Raw genomic sequence first — 16003 nt, 5'->3', positions numbered from 1 at the left:
GCAAATCCTGACTGGAACTTGCTTGCTACTATTAAGTATACAATAAATAATGATGCCAGGGCATCTTGAGGTGAATATAGTAAGGGTACAGAATGGAGACCCACAACCTTTACTTTTCAGTCTCCTTATTGTGCACCATGCTGTTGTCAATGTGCCCAATCAGCTTACACAATCTGGCCTGGAAAATGTAAAGCACTCTGGACTTGGTGAGAAAGGGAGTGAGTAGACCTGTTAGTGAGAGCCAGGAGGAAGATAGCTGGCTGCCAGGATAGCCAGTGCCAGCATAAAAGATATTGCCAGTGAAGCAGGCAATGCTTTTGTCTCCAGTGCATAGGAATTGGTTTTAATTATGTAAAATGTATCATGAAGAGATCTTCATCAATCTTCCTAGTTAAATCATGACTGTCCCAACTCAGATCTACAGAGAATTATCTTGCACTTTAGTGGATATACTGTCCTGTGTGCTTGGGAAGACATGTTGTGATTTGCGGAGTATGGTTTGTTAAGTTGAGTTGTACGGGAGTGAACTGGGACTTTCAGAGATGAGATGGTGATTCTTCTATGGCTATGGTGTATTAATCCTGAGGTGAACTGCTCTACAATTAACTAGAATAAAGGGACGATAGAGTGTGGCTGGTTAGAGTGGGTCTGTAGTCTCTCCATAATGTAAAGTATTGAGCCTTTGAATGACACTACAGAATCAGGACTTAAACTTGCTATTGAGTTTTGCCTGAGAAAATTTTTAACAATGGACTTTAAGGGGGAAATTGTCTCACACAACTTTGTACATCATTAGGCTTTGTGCAGGGAATGCTGTTTTTGTTTTGGAGAATTGGATCCAGCAATCCCAGGTGGGTGCTGGGCTTCACCTGAGACCTCTGTAGCTGCTGTTCCAGGCTACAAACTGAAAAACGGCCTGCAGGTGGTGGGTTGCACCAGCATGCATGGGCTTGTTTCTATGGGATCCATATAAGTTTTGGACCGGTAGCCTCTCCATATTGGCCTATATGGGATCAGCATAAAACCCCCTCTCAGTGGTGTAAATGTTATGTAGATGCGCCAACCACTGAGCTTCTGCTTCACCATCTCTGAGAATAAGGGCCATGCATCTTGCGCTTCACACCTGGGGTAGTTTCACCAATAATTAACACCTTTCAAAAGTTCTCATTTCTGTGTCTCTCAAGTCCATTTTGTCCAAACACCAGGATAATCCTATACATCAAAGGAACATCGCATCCTTGTTTACCTGCTGTTGAAATTCCTCTATGTACATCTACATTCATCTTTACAAAGGAGGCAGTTGGTGCTCTGTCTGCACTTGCCTGTCTTAGAACTCCTACAGTTATTGTGTAAATGTCTAGCTCTAGCACCTTTTCCCAGTGTAGTCTGAATTGCAGATAAGCTGCTGTCTAGTCAGGTGTAATTGCTGCTGCGATTTAGTACTTTCATATCAGCTCTCCTTTGATTGCTGCTATACAGTTTTAATTTGGTTGAAAATGATCTCATTCCTCAAAGTCATTGCTCAACATCAGTTGTCCTGTTTTTCAGCTGTGGAAATCACCTCTATGAATTTTAGTCTCATTCATCTCAGACTACATTGCTTCTGGCTGTTAGGAAAACTGTGCTTAATCTTTTGTTATTAAGTAAGCACACTCCTAGCTTTTGATGCACCATTTAAAATTAACAAAAAGGTCTTGCTTGCAAACATATTATTTACTATACTGTTGGGAGAGGAAAAATACAACCTAATAGATCAACTTTTTATTGTACTTTTTATGTGGTTTTGCTTTGGAAGATGGCATGTTTTAGTTAGTTTCTATTTTTAAAATCAAGGTTTTCAACATGTACAGTAAATTCAGCTAGCTAAAGCATCACTTTGATTGTTGGGAAAGATAAGGACATTGTATGTGTCTCTTGAAAAATAAATAGATTAAATCCTGAATGTCTACCTGGACGACTTCAATATCCAATTTTAAACCCTGAAAAGAATTGTTTCTGATAAGCCCTAAATTCTCAATGCTTTTATGTTAGAGCTGTCGAATAACTGCAGTTAACTCACACAATTAACACAAAAGAACTAATCGTGGATTAAAAAAATTAATCACGAATAATTGCAGTTTTAATCGCACTTGTAAACAATAGAATACCAAGTGAAATTTATTAAATATTTTGGATGTTTTTCTACATTTTCATATATATTGTATTCTGTGTTGTAATTAAAATCAAAGTGTATATTATTTTTATTACATATATTTGCACTGCAAAAAATGATAAACAAAAGAAATAGTAAAGGAGTACTTGTGGCACCTTAGAGACTAACAAATTTATTAGAGCATAAGCTTTCGTGAGCTACAGCTCACTTCATCGGATGCATTTGGTGGAAAAAACAGAGGGGAACAAATGCATCCGATGAAGTGAGCTGTAGCTCACGAAAGCTTATGCTCTAATAAATTTGTTAGTCTCTAAGGTGCCACAAGTACTCCTTTTCTTTTTGCGAATACAGACTAACACGGCTGCTACTGTGAAAAAAGAAATAGTATTTTTCAGTTCACCTCATAGAAGTACTGTAGTGCAATCTCTGTTGTGAAAGTGCAATTTACCAATGTCGATTTTTTTTGTTACATAACTGCACTCAAAAGCAAAATAATGTTCAGCCAATCTCTCTGACAAAACAAGTTTTCAGGTGACGTAAACAAGAAGCAGATAGTATTAAATTCCTGCAAATGCAAACAAAATTGTTTTGTCTGAGCAATTGGCTGAGCAAGAAGTAGGACTGAGTGGACTTGCACTCTCTAAAATTTTACTTTGTTTTTATTTTTGAATGCACTTTTTTGTATATAATTCTACATTTCTAAGTTCAACTTTCATGATAAAGAGATTGCACTACAGTACTTGTGTTAGGTGAACAGAAAAGTATTATTTCTTTTGTTTTTTTACAGTGCCAATACTTATCAAAAATAAATATAAAGTGAGCACTGTACACTTTGTATTCTGTGTTGTAATTGAAATCAATATATTTGAAAATGTAGAAAACATCCAAAAATATTTAAATAAATGGTATTCTATTATTGTTTAACAGTGCGATTAATCATGATTAATTTTTTAATTGCCAGCCCTATTTTATATACATTATTGGAATACAGTCTGTTCCTAAGCATTAGTGATACTAATGACCATATTGTATGACTTACTTCAGGCCCACTCCTACAAATATGTATGTGAGTAATTTTAAACAGAGAAGTGGACCCACTGAACTCAGTGGGACTATTCACATGAGCAAAATGACTCTGTGCATGCAAATTTTCAGATTTCAGACTTTTCTAGTAGGCAATCAATGATCTAAGGATAGTTTCATCTTTTAAACTGGGACTTCACTAAACTGTGTTTTGCCACAGATTTCCTATATAATCTTCATCAAATTACATACAAACTTTCTAAAGTGACCATTGATTTTTGTCCATTCTTTTGAAACTTGTTTCCTTAAAATTTCTGTCTCTATTTTTCCATCTGTAAAATAGTGTTGTGAGTTTTACTTCATTAATGTTTTTCAGGGCCACATATTGCACTTATGAATACCAGGGAAATGTCTATAAATAAATAAACCACTTGTCAGTGAGTTGAGCATCAAACTTTCCATGACAGCTACAGATTATAAAATGCTGACATATTTGAAATTGTTCCAGGAAAAAAATAGTTGCTATTCTGATTTATTGCTAATTCATAGTTTCATAGATACTAAGATCAGAAGGGACCATTCTGATCATCTAGTCCGACCTCCTGCACAACGCAGGCCACAGAATCTCACCCACCCACTCCTACGAAAAACCTCACCTATGTCTGAGCTATTGAAGTCCTCAAATCGTGGTTTAAAGACTTCAAGGAGCAGAGAAGCCTCTCTCAAGTGACCCGTGCCCCATGCTACAGAGGAAGGTGAAAAACCTCCAGGTCCTCTCCAATCTGCCCTGAAGGAAAATTCCTTCCCGACCCCAAATATGGTGATCAGCTAAACCCTGAGCATATGGGCAAGATTCACCACCCAGATACTACAGAAAATTCTTTCCTGGGTAACTCAGATGCCATCCATCTAATATCCCATTTCAGGGGATTTGGCCTATTTACCCTGAATATTTAAAGATCAATTAATTACCAAAATCACATTATCCCACCATACCATCTCCTCCATAAACTTATCGATTGCTGTATCCCTATCAATTTCTATTTTTAACAAAAAAGAAAAAAATATATAATTTTTCAATAGTGTATTACTAAATGATCTCATAGCCCTCAAAATATTTCCTTGAGTATCACTACCAAATAAAATAATTTGTGGCTAATAATAAACTAGGCATGGGAATGACATTCTGTTTTTTGATACAAGTAATACATCTGTTGTTATGAAGAGCCACCTAGGTTTAGGTGTAGACTGGAATATTTGGTTCTATTCAGAAGACTGCCAGAGTTTTGCCAGTGACTTACTTTGGATCTTAAGCAAGCTAATTAGGTCAACGTTCTCAAACTTAAAATTAAACTTTAGACAATCAAGTTTAAGTACTTGCACCAAATGCCTTTGTGCCTTGGGTAACTGGTAATGATGCCTAGCTCATAAGGAGCTTTAATTGGATCTGTTTGGGGATTTTACATCAGAAAACATTCAGATAGAAAATGCCCTTTTTGTAAAAATTGAAAGGGTCATCTTGAGTTTCTCAGCTGGAAAAAATCGAAATGGTGAAACATCGCATGTCAACGTTTTCTAAGCTAAAAATTGTGGGTTTTCATTTTGAAGTGACTTTAATTTAGAAATTAATTTATATTAAAAAAGGCTTTTTAAAAAAGAAAGAGGTCAAAACAAAAACAGAAATTATCCAAATAAAATAGTTCAGAGTTTTTTTGGTGATTGTTTTTCAAATGTTTTTTAGATTTCAACTTTGCGATGGGAAAAAATGTCAAAATCTCATGGGATGGGAAAACTGTTTCTTGCCCAGTCCTATTTAACATTGAGTTCTCTCTTTTCTGTTATTGTGATACTCTTGGACACACAAAAAAAGAGCTAGAATGTCACTTTAGCACTAAGTCTGCAACTGTGATCAGGAACAAAATGTTCAAAAAACACTTAAATGACTTAGGAGCCCACGTCTTATTTCCAAAAGTGACGCAGACACTCCAGAGCCCAATTCCCATGTAACCCATTAGTTATGGGAACGATACATCTCATGAGACTTAGGCTTTTGAGCCCCAGATCCATAAAGGTATATAGGCCTTGCTCCACTCAGCCTTGCAGCCTAGTGGAATCTTCAGGTCCAAATTAGGTGTCCGGACACCCTATAATTTTCACAGAGAGAGTAGGATGCCTAAGAAAGTGATCCTCAAAGCCAGCTAGCTGAGGGCATGCCACCTAAGCTAGCCAGGAGTGAAATCCTGATGAGCACAGTGGGGAGATGTCTGCTTGCGAATTTATCTAAGTCAAGCCAGCCGCTTAGGCAGCCCATATCCTACCAGCTGAAATTGTGTCTCTCTGCATCTCACTCTGTCTCCCGTTCATGTGCAATACCTCTCTCATGCTCACTCTGTTTCCATATGCCCCCAGCTGCTTTGTGCAGGTTCTGTGCTGCCCCTATACATAATGGGCATCCAGCCATCCTGCTGCAATGTCTGAAGGGTATCAATCAGGCCTTAGCCATGCTTCAAGATTGGGTCCCACTGTCAAGTTAGGCCTAGTTTCAAGACCTCTGGGACTTTGGCTTGAGCAAGTCTGCCGAGGTGCTTGTTAACTTTGGGGCAGTGTCAGGCTGAGGTGGCCTTGTGAATAATGACTAGCAGAAACTTAGGCACTTTTACAGGGTTTGGCAGCAGCTGAGCAGCAATTTTGAGATTGTCATTGGCCTAAATACCAGATTTAGGCACCTAAATGCATCCAAAGCTTAGAATCTGAGTGCCTACGTCCTTTTTGGAAATGGGATGCTTATTGGTGCTTATTGTAAAGGTTACCGTAGGCCTTATTTGAGTCGTGAAAGTAGAAATAGATCATTGCTCCCTCCTATGACTATTCAAGGGCTAACCATAATCTAACCCACTGTAAGTAAGCAGCTGCGATATACTTTTAAACAGCCCTAGTACTTGCATAGCTTTATAACTGTTAAATGTATGTATTGTATATTAACAATTCTTCATTGACATTTTATGTAATGCAATTTTTCAGCTGGTAGAAAATTGCTAAATACATGTAGAAGGCTGTGACAAAAGTGTAAATGGTTTTACTCTGTGTGTGTGTGTGTGTGTGTGTGTGTGTGCGCACGCGCGCATGTGTGTGTGAGTGTGGGACTATATGCCTTTATTCAGCTACAGTAAAATTCTGGATAAAATCACATGCTTCTGTCTACTGCAGCCTCTTGATAAAGCTCTGGCAAAAAGAATGATCACATAAAATAAAAAACACATTCTGCTCTGAATTTAATCACTGATACTTATTAAAACAATTTGTTAGACAACATAGATAAGTCTGACCCTAAGCACCCCTGTATTGTCGGTATTGCAGCCCAGAATGTGACAAAAAGTTAAACCTAAGAATATGGTTAGCAGACCACTTGCCTCAGGAGGTGGGAAGATGGTCTTTCCATTTGCAGAATGGTCAATCTGTCATATTCCATGAGCACTTCATTATTTTAAAATATATATTGAATTATTTTCAGTGCTTTTAATGTTGTTCTATTCATCTTAAATACTTGTTTAAATTAACTATTGCATGACAAAAAGAGTAGATTATTAAAAACAGTGAATCAAGCTTTTATATTTAGGTAATTGTTTTGCAGAGGTTATTTTTTCTCGAGATTTTTAATATCTCGATTTAATATAAAACTGCAGTATGCTATCAAATTTTTAAAAGTCTTAATAGGATAATGTTTATTTGAATAATTATCAGGGCTGGTCAAATAAATCATTATAAACTACTTATGTGTCTTTTAGACCTTGATTTCTGTTTGTATATTGCTCTTGAAGAGATCCCGATTTGTATAAATTTGTTCATTATACTGAGTTGTACAGTGAATGATCTATGCAAGCAAATTTCACCCTACGGATAGTTTGCAGATTGTTGGTATTCACACATTATTTGATATTCATTATTCATCTAAAGTCAAATGGTATTTTTACAGGTCCTTGATTGGCTGGACTATCCATTATCTATTTTTTGAACCCACCTGAATCTAGCAATATTGTATCATGAAATTAATTTAGTTTTTTGATTGACTGGATCGTGGCTCCAGGTTTGAAATTCAGTTTTTTTAGAATGTACATGAGAACAAAACTTTGCTTGTAGAAGTGTTCATGAGAACTCAGACCAAAAAAGATTACAATCATGGTGTAACGGGGTGCACTCACCTCATGCGATCGCCCCCTGGCTGGGTGTGCGTCTGCAATTCTCTCAGCTTATGGTGACCCCTGTTGACTGTTTCTCAGGTGGGTTTCTGTGTCTCAGCCCTCTGGCCCAGTCACACGCAGTTCATAGGTATCCAAACCTATTAGACCCCTTCCAGGGTAACAGGGCCTGTCTCAATGGCCTCTGTCCCGTCCTTATATGTAGCCCTATCTCTGGGCTCAGTGCTCAGTCAGTCCTTTAATTTCAGCCCCTTCTGAGCTGCCTTTCAAAACCATTTCTCCACTCTCTTATGGAGCCGTCTCCTTTGATCCCAGCCCTCCAGCTGAGGCACCACACAATATTAGTTCATTAGATCTCCCTCCGGGGTATATCAAAGTTCAGTATTGTTGACCCTCTTCAGGGTATTCAGTCCCTTCTCTGGAACTGGTTCAACTTCCTCCTCAGGAAGCCTGGGGCTGGTGGGGAGATCCAGGCCCACCCACTACTCCGTACTCCAGGCCAGGGAATCTATAAATAGCAGCCACCTGCTGCTTTTCTTTAAGTCTGCTGCTGCTGTTGCGACTGTTCCCTGGGCCACTTCCCATGTGGACCCTTTACCTTCACCCTTACCTAAGGGCATTTTTTTTTGAGTCCCAGCAGCTAGCCAGGAGCTCCTTCTTGCTCCCCCAGTCCCTGCCAGGCACTGATCTGTCCCTGGTATTGCAGCTCTTTCAGCCGGCCAGGAACACCATACTTGCTCTTCCAGCTCCAGGCAGTAACTGAACTTCTCTAGCCCTGCAGCCCTTTTTATATGGTCCCTGATTGGCTGCTCCCCTACAGCTCCTCTGTAGGCCACCTGGAGGACTCACCTCAGCATGATGCCTCTGGGCATAGTATACCCCATCACACATGGTCAAACCTAAATCTTATTTGAATTTCCATAAATTTTGAAAATGTTTCCCACTCTAAACCCAGCTCATATAATTGGGTGTTAATTGTTTTCAGGGGCAGATTTGAGGAGTGAAGGATTGCATGTAATAATCATAAAACTTGAAGCCCTATCTGAGAATAATATTTGTGTGGCAAATCTATTTTAAAAAGCCAAAACAAAAAAAAACCAACAACAACAACAACAACAACAAAAAAACAACCCTGCCATTTAACAGCAGATAACTCGGAAAATTCTGGGCACATAAAATTTGCATGGATACTTATTTCATTTAAAAGGAGAAGATGCTTTAATGGTGTTCATGTTACCTAATGGCTTATGCTGGAGCAGGTACAGAGAAGGGCTACTAGGATGATCCTAGGAATGGAAAACTTGTCTTATGAAAGGAGACTCAAGGAGCTTGGCTTGTTTAGCCTAACTAAAAGAAGGTTGAGGGGAGATATGATTGCTCTCTATAAATATATCAGAGGGATAAATACAGGAGAGGGAGAGGAATTATTTAAGCTCAGCACCAATGTGGAGACAAGAACAAATGGGTATAAACTGGCCACCAGGAAGTTTAGACTTGAAATCAGACGAAGGTTTTTAACCATCAGAGGAGTGAAGTTTTGGAATAGCCTTCCAAGGGAAGCAGTGGGGGCAAAAGATCTATCTGGTTTTAAGATTCTACTTGATAAGTTTATGGAGGAGATGGTATAATGGGGATAATGGGATTTTGGTAAGTAATTGATCTTTAAATATTCAGGGTAAATAGGCCAAATCCCCTGAGATGGGATATTAGATGGATGGGATCTGAGTTACCCAGGAAAGAATTTTCTGTAATATCTGGCTGGTGAATCTTGCCCATATGCTCAGGGTTTAGCTGATTGCCATATTTGGGGTCGGGAAGGAATTTTCCTTCAGGGCAGATTGGAGAGGCCCTGGAGCTTTTTCGCATTCCTCTGTAGCATGGGGCATGGGTGACTTGAGGGTGGTTTCTCTGCTCCTTGAAGACTTTAAACCATGATTTAAGGACTTCAATAGCTCAGACATAGGTGAGGTTTTTCGTAGGAGTGGGTGGGTGAGATTCTGTGGCCTGTGTTGTGCAGGAGGTCGGACTAGATGATCAGAATGGTCCCTTCTGACCTTAGTATCTATGAATCTATGCTAATAATATTTTTCGTTTATGCATAAATGTGAAAGTTAAAGGATACTGTGATAGTTACCACACATGCCACTCCCAAGCAAAAGATTTGGATATTATTTTATGTTTCTCTTTATTTAATTAATAAAACATATTTGAGATTTAAAAACTGAATAATAGACACATCAATATATGATATGAATTAGTGCATTAGGAATTCTAAAGTAGTGCTATTTATAATCTCCATGTTTGTGGACTTCTAATAATGAGGGGTAAGCCATTATGGCTAAAATGAGAACCACTGAGAATTCTAAACTCTAAATTCAATCTGAACTCAAATTGTATTGAAAATTTTATTTGTTTATTCATTTCATAAGCTTTGCATTTCTTGGCTCTAGCAGCGTATGGATATGTAAGGATAAAAACAACTCCTGAGGCATCCAAATGGAGCCAGAGCTCTGGAAATTTCTCAATTCTTTGCTTTCAAAATTTCCAGTTTTTGTCTTCTGACCAAAGAAGTTCAGAAAACTTTTTTTTGTTCCACACATGATTTGGATTACTGAAACTACCAAACAATTGGAGGTGTACCTATCAAATAGCCTCTGAGAATCATTTTATTTCCAGAACAGACTGTAAATATATATGTTTAAGCTGTATTTTAAATGATTACAAGGCAGTTTTTAGAATTTCTTTTTCTGACGCAGCATATTGCATGATTTGTAGTAAAAGTATACAGATTCTATCTGTCTCTTGGTGTAAGGTTGCCTATCTCTGTGATATGTGAACACTCAGAATGTATTAAATATCTACATAGCTAGTCTTTGTCAGACTACATAGAAGTCACTGCGGTTTACTCGTATGCTTAAAGTCAGGGATATGCTGAAGTGTCTTGCTGAATTAGAGCCTAAGGACTGGATCTTGCAAACTCTTGCTCCTGACATTTATTGTTGTTGTAATATATTATTCATATTGTGACTGTGCCAAGAAGGTCAAGACAGGTTTTGGTTCCACTGTACTAAGCTTTGTACTAACACCTTTGAAGAAAGGACCTGAAATAATTTCCAGTCAGAGGCCTTAATCCTACAATTGATCGGGATGCAAACATTCCTGCACAGGCCCCATTGAAATCAAACAGGGCAAGGTAAATTGCAAGATCAGGGCCTAGGAAGTCAATGGCACATTTCTCCTGAGTAAGCAAAACGTGCATGAAAAAGATTTGCAGAACTGGCCCAATTTCAGACAGACCATATAATTCAGGCCAGTGTTGAGCAGTCAGTGTCATTACACATCTCTATGAGCATATGTGTATCTACTGGATTATCACCGGAAATACTTTCTTGAAAACGTGGTTATGAATGAATGGCCTGATGGAGAACGGGAAGCAAGGAATTCCAAGATGTATCTGTTAGCATGGTAGAAGCCGTCAAGATGAGTGGATCAGAAATGCAAAATGGGCATATAGGAGGCTGTGATGGAAGGAGCATAGCTGTGAGATGAGGACGAAATAAAGCAGTGGTTTTCAACCTTTTTTCATTTGTGGACCTCTAAACAATTTTGCATGTAGGTGGAAACCCCTTTGGGAACCTTAGACATAGTCTGCAGACCCCCAGAGGTCCACGGCTCACAGGTTGAACGCCACTGTTCTGTGGTAATGACAACCTTTCGTGGACCCCATAGACAGTCTGCGGACTCCTAAGGGTCCGTAGACCACAGGTTGAAAGCCACTGAAATAAAGAAAGATGTTGGTAAGAATTAAGTGAAGCAGGAGCTTGAAAGTGAAGATGGAAAATTTGTGCAAGGCATGAAGACTTCTATGGGAAGAGACAAAGAAGAGAGTGACACAGAATAGCACCATTTACTCCTCTATATTCATAATACCATTCTTATGATTAAATTCTTTCTCCTAGATCCAGTCTGTGATGTTACTCATAAATAAGGAAGTTTTGCAGCCATGTAAACCATATTCTCTAGGCAGCAGAAAAGTGTGACAGTATTAGGTATGTCAATCCCTGTCCATGCCACACAAGCACAACAGGTTTCTGGAACTATAATTTGTCTTTGGTTTGGATTTGCATCTGTTTAGCAGCTAATAAAGCTAATTCTAGCTTTCATAGCATACATCTACCCTGTGCCATTTGGCACCTGTGTTAAATCTTTTATGATACTTCAAGAGTAGCTTTCTGGGTGTGCATCTCTAAATAATCTGCCAAAAGAAAACAATTCAAGAGTAATTTTTTTTGTTTGTTTCAGTTATATGGTATTTTTCAAACTACAGTTCTGTTTTTCAGGCCATCTGTTGCTAACAGTTACAAGAAGCAGGAATCAAAAATATTTCAATGTATTTATGGAAGGAAGTCTTGGCTTATCCTCTTAATGCAGTATACTGGATTTTTGCTGGAATACAGCATGAACAGAGATCTTAACATTATAAGAAAATTTTATAGCAGAGGGGGGGAAAAATCTACTTGCCTTCCTGTTACTATCATGATGAAAGAGCAAATTATATTTTACTTCCCTGTCTGAAACAAATTAAACCAAAAGTAGTCAAAATCTCAACCCACTCTCCATAGATGAGTGGGGAAAAGTTTTCTAAAGGTGTTTGTCTATATCTGTAGTTCTGTAGGTTTGTTTTCTATATATGTCTCTCAGTGCCACCCATTACCATAATATCTGAGCACCTTTTGTGCCTGAATGAATTTGCATTCACGACAACCTGGGTGAAGTAGGAAAGATAGTATCTCTAGTTTACATATGGGTTACTGAGTCACATAGGCCCAGATCCACAAAGGGACTTAGGTGCCTAAACCCCAGATTTAGGTGCCACTGCAATCCACAAAACCCCCATTTGAATGCTGCTTAACCCTGCCTAAACTCCCCTACATTTTCACTGTAAAATTCTTTATATGCTTACTTTTCTGGGCATACATGCAATCTCTCACTCTAGGCATCCGGATGCCTAAAACCCAGCATAATTTTCAAACCAGGGAAAGGTAGGTGTTCTCCCACCTATATCACCTGCAGATTGTGGTCCATTCAAAATTCAGCTGGAGGAGTTTGTGGTGTCTCTCTTATAATCTTTATCCACTGGTTAGAGCACTCACTCAAGGTGCGGGAGACCAGGTTCTAGTCCCCGTTGACCTGATAAGGAGAAAAGGATTTCAATACAGTCTCCTGCCTCTCTGGTAAGCACCCTAACCGCTGTGCTATGAGAGATTCTGATGAGGGTTCCCACATTCTCTTCTGTTGAAGCTGTTCCACTGTGGAAAAATAATTAAACAGTCATTAGGTTCAAGGTGGGTGGGCAGGGCATTCACCTGAATGGTGAGAGACAAGGGGCCAGTCCTCTTGCTCCTATTGCCATTTAATTATGTTTCCAAAGTGGAATAGCTTCAACAGGAGAGACTGAGGGAGAGCCATATCAGAATATCCCATAGCCCACTGGGTAGGGCACTCGCTTTAGAGGTGATAGGATTTGAACAGGAATCTTTCTTCTCATCAGGCAGAGGAGGGGAAATGAATCCAGGTCTCCTACCTTCCAGGCGTATTTTAACCACTGGGCTGAAAGTTATAAGGGAAACATCGCTGTTTCTTCCTCCAGCATTTCTTGCAAGAACAGCTGGGATACCCAAGTGTGCCTCACACTGAGAGGGGATTCCCAACTGTGGATCGCAAGCAGAGACAGACACCTAACTGCTCACTGTCTTAGGCACCTAACTTCATGGGGAGAGTGGGGTTTAGGATACACTATTCTCATGGGTTTCTCCCACTGGTTAGCTTATGCTGCTCCCCTCTCATTGGCATTTCCCATTGCTTAGCTTAGGTATCTCCTTGCCTAACATGCTGTTTTTTTTGTGGATACCATTCTTAAGCATCTATCTCTCTCCATGGGGAGATGGGCACCTAACCCAGGGTTTGTGGATTCCAGCGATTTTTCACAGTGTCTAAAACTTAGGTGTTGCAATGCTCAGTGTTGTAACCAACGTATAAGTGTCTTTGTGGTTCCAAGTCATAGAGTTCAAGGGCCTGATTGTTGGGTGGGAGGAATGGGGAGGTAAGGATGAAGTCTCCAGTTTACTTCAGATCAAGCAGTAAGCAACTTGGCCAAGGTCACAAAGAAAGATTATGGCAGAATCCACATTTCCTGAATCCTAACTAAATGCGTTAGTCACAACATCCACTGACCTCTATTCTGCTGCTGAACTGTGCGTGCATGGGGAAAAAATGTATTTCTTAAAGTTAATGTCCTAAACTGGTACAAATATGAATTGAAAGGAGAAACGGATGGTATCTGCTAAACAGGGCAGGGAGAAATTGGTCTGGAGATTTATTTCAGAGAAATAAGTGAGAGATTTTGTTGAATGTCAGTGGTAGTAAGAATGTAATTCAATAAGTATAGGCCGAGTTCAAATAGATGGAAAATTAATCCTCAGCTTCTGTCTCCTGTGGGATTTTCCTGTGCCATTATTGATTGCATTTCAAGCTCCTGCCTCAGGAGAGAAATTGGTTGGAGTTAGATTTTAATTGTATTCACAAGCTACATTGGATTACTTTCCTTCACAATATATGTGCTTTGTTGTATGTTTGTGAAAACAAAGTTGGTCTGGATATTAAAAATGTACCCAATACATTTTAGGCTATTGATAGAAACATAATTCTTAGTTTTCTCATTGTTATTGTGTGATTAATATGTTAATGGGAATACACTGGGTTTTTTTCAATCTTGGACAGTGTTACTCTGAGTCTACATTATTCTAATTCAGATATATTTTTCAGGGGGAACTGGTAAATTCCTATTAATTACCGAGAAACCATTATGACAACTGGATTTTGTCAATTAGTGACTAGGAGTGAAATTCACCCAGTTTGGAAGGACCCAGGCACCATTTAAAGCACTTGGTGCCTGTAGATTGTGGAGGGCATATAGGCAAATATGTTGGGAATGGGGTCTGGGTTGTACCCATTGTCATTACAGTGGCTCTCTATGCCAGTCCAGAAAAGATCAAAAGTAGGCACTTGAAGGCAGGCTGCTGGTGCATTTTATATGAATCCTTTGGGCCCAGTCCCTTGCATCAGGGGGCCACAGAGACATGATCACAGCCATGCATGTGGGGAGGGAATCTAAGTGAGTGGATGAACTCTCAGATCTACGTAGTTCTCCCTTTGGGTCCATGGAGCATAGACAGAAAAAATCAGACACCCTGACTTGATGATCTCTACAGCAAGAATTCTCATCCGGGGGAGGAGAGCTGGTAGAGTTTCAGAGGGTCTTTGGGGCTAGAGTTTGTGTGAAAGCATAAGGCCTCTGTGTGATAGCTCAACGTGGGGATGGACCTGCAACCTCTTCTCCATGCCAGTTGGGTGGGGTGTGGGCAAGCTAATGACCCCTCTTTCCCAAAAGAATAATAGGGGAGGAACAAAGAGAGATTACCTCACCTAGAGAGCCCTCTGGGATATGTGCCTTCCCCCTCTTGGCAAGAGGCAATCATCTGAGCCTGTATTTGCAATCAAATATTCTAATATATCTTACCCAAAACTGAATTGAATCCTTGCAGAAAAGAGATTGCAGAGATTCATGTTCAGAGGAATACGGAGTTTTCATAATCCTTCCAGTTAAATATGAAAGCTCGCTCTTGGGAGCACTACTTTTATGAAAACAGATTATAGTGAAGCTTTGCAATAAACAAACCCCGCAAACTTAAAACAAATAATCTTTGTTGAGAAATAGAGAGGAAACGCTACTTGGTTCTGGCATTTTGTAGTGGTAATGTGGCTTGACGGCCCCCAGCATTCTTTTCTGAGCATGTCAACATAGAGTTTGAGACTGTTAGTGCTAATCTCCAAAGTAAATGAGAGTGCTAGGTATTTTTGGTGATTTGTTTAAATGAATGGTTGGCAGGCATGAGAGAAATTTTCTCACATCAACAACCTGTTGTTGGGATCTCATTTACAGCATCAGTCTAGCTCATTAGTTGGACAGCATGAGGCCAGAAAATAACTTAAGAGCACTACTCCAAAATTTGCTAAATATTAGGTGGCATTTCAGACATGGAAACTTACATTGCCCTGTAATTGAAAAGCAAGAATTATGGTAAAACATAAATTGGGCCAAATTACATTGTGTCTAGAGCAATGTTAATGTTCCATCACTGTGAATCATCCATCATCATACACAGTCATCTATAAAAAATCAGTGTTTTTTTAATCTAGTATGATCATTTAAAATCAAGATATAACACCAAAAACTTCTTACTAAGACTATAGTTGCCTTGATATTTGGTTGAGTATGATTCCACCATCTCCCTAGGTAACGCATTCTAGAGCTTCAGCACCCTCCTAGTTAAAAAGTTTTTCCTAATATCCAACCTAAAATCTCCACCACTGCAACTTGAGACCATTATTTCTTGTTCTGTCATCTGCTACCACTGAGAACAGTCTAGATCCATCCTCTTTGGAACCCCCTTTCAAGTAGCTGAAAGCAGCTATCAAATCCCCCCTCATTCTTCTCTTCTGCAGACTAAACAGTCCCAGTTCCCTCAGCCTCTCCTCATAAGTCATGTGTTCCAGTCACCTAATCATTTTT

At 39.3% G+C, this 16003-nt stretch overlaps 1 protein-coding gene across 1 annotated transcript in view; it reads left to right on the top strand.

The window, feature by feature from the left end:
* CACNA2D1 (calcium voltage-gated channel auxiliary subunit alpha2delta 1) overlaps positions 1 to 16003 on the top strand; it is a 682696-nt gene that overhangs the window by 378427 nt on the left and 288266 nt on the right.

This window comes from Dermochelys coriacea, chromosome 1 (assembly GCF_009764565.3).
Source record: "Dermochelys coriacea isolate rDerCor1 chromosome 1, rDerCor1.pri.v4, whole genome shotgun sequence".
NCBI classification, from domain to species: Eukaryota; Metazoa; Chordata; order Testudines; family Dermochelyidae; genus Dermochelys; species Dermochelys coriacea.
This window is presented reverse-complemented; position numbering and strand designations above follow the sequence as displayed.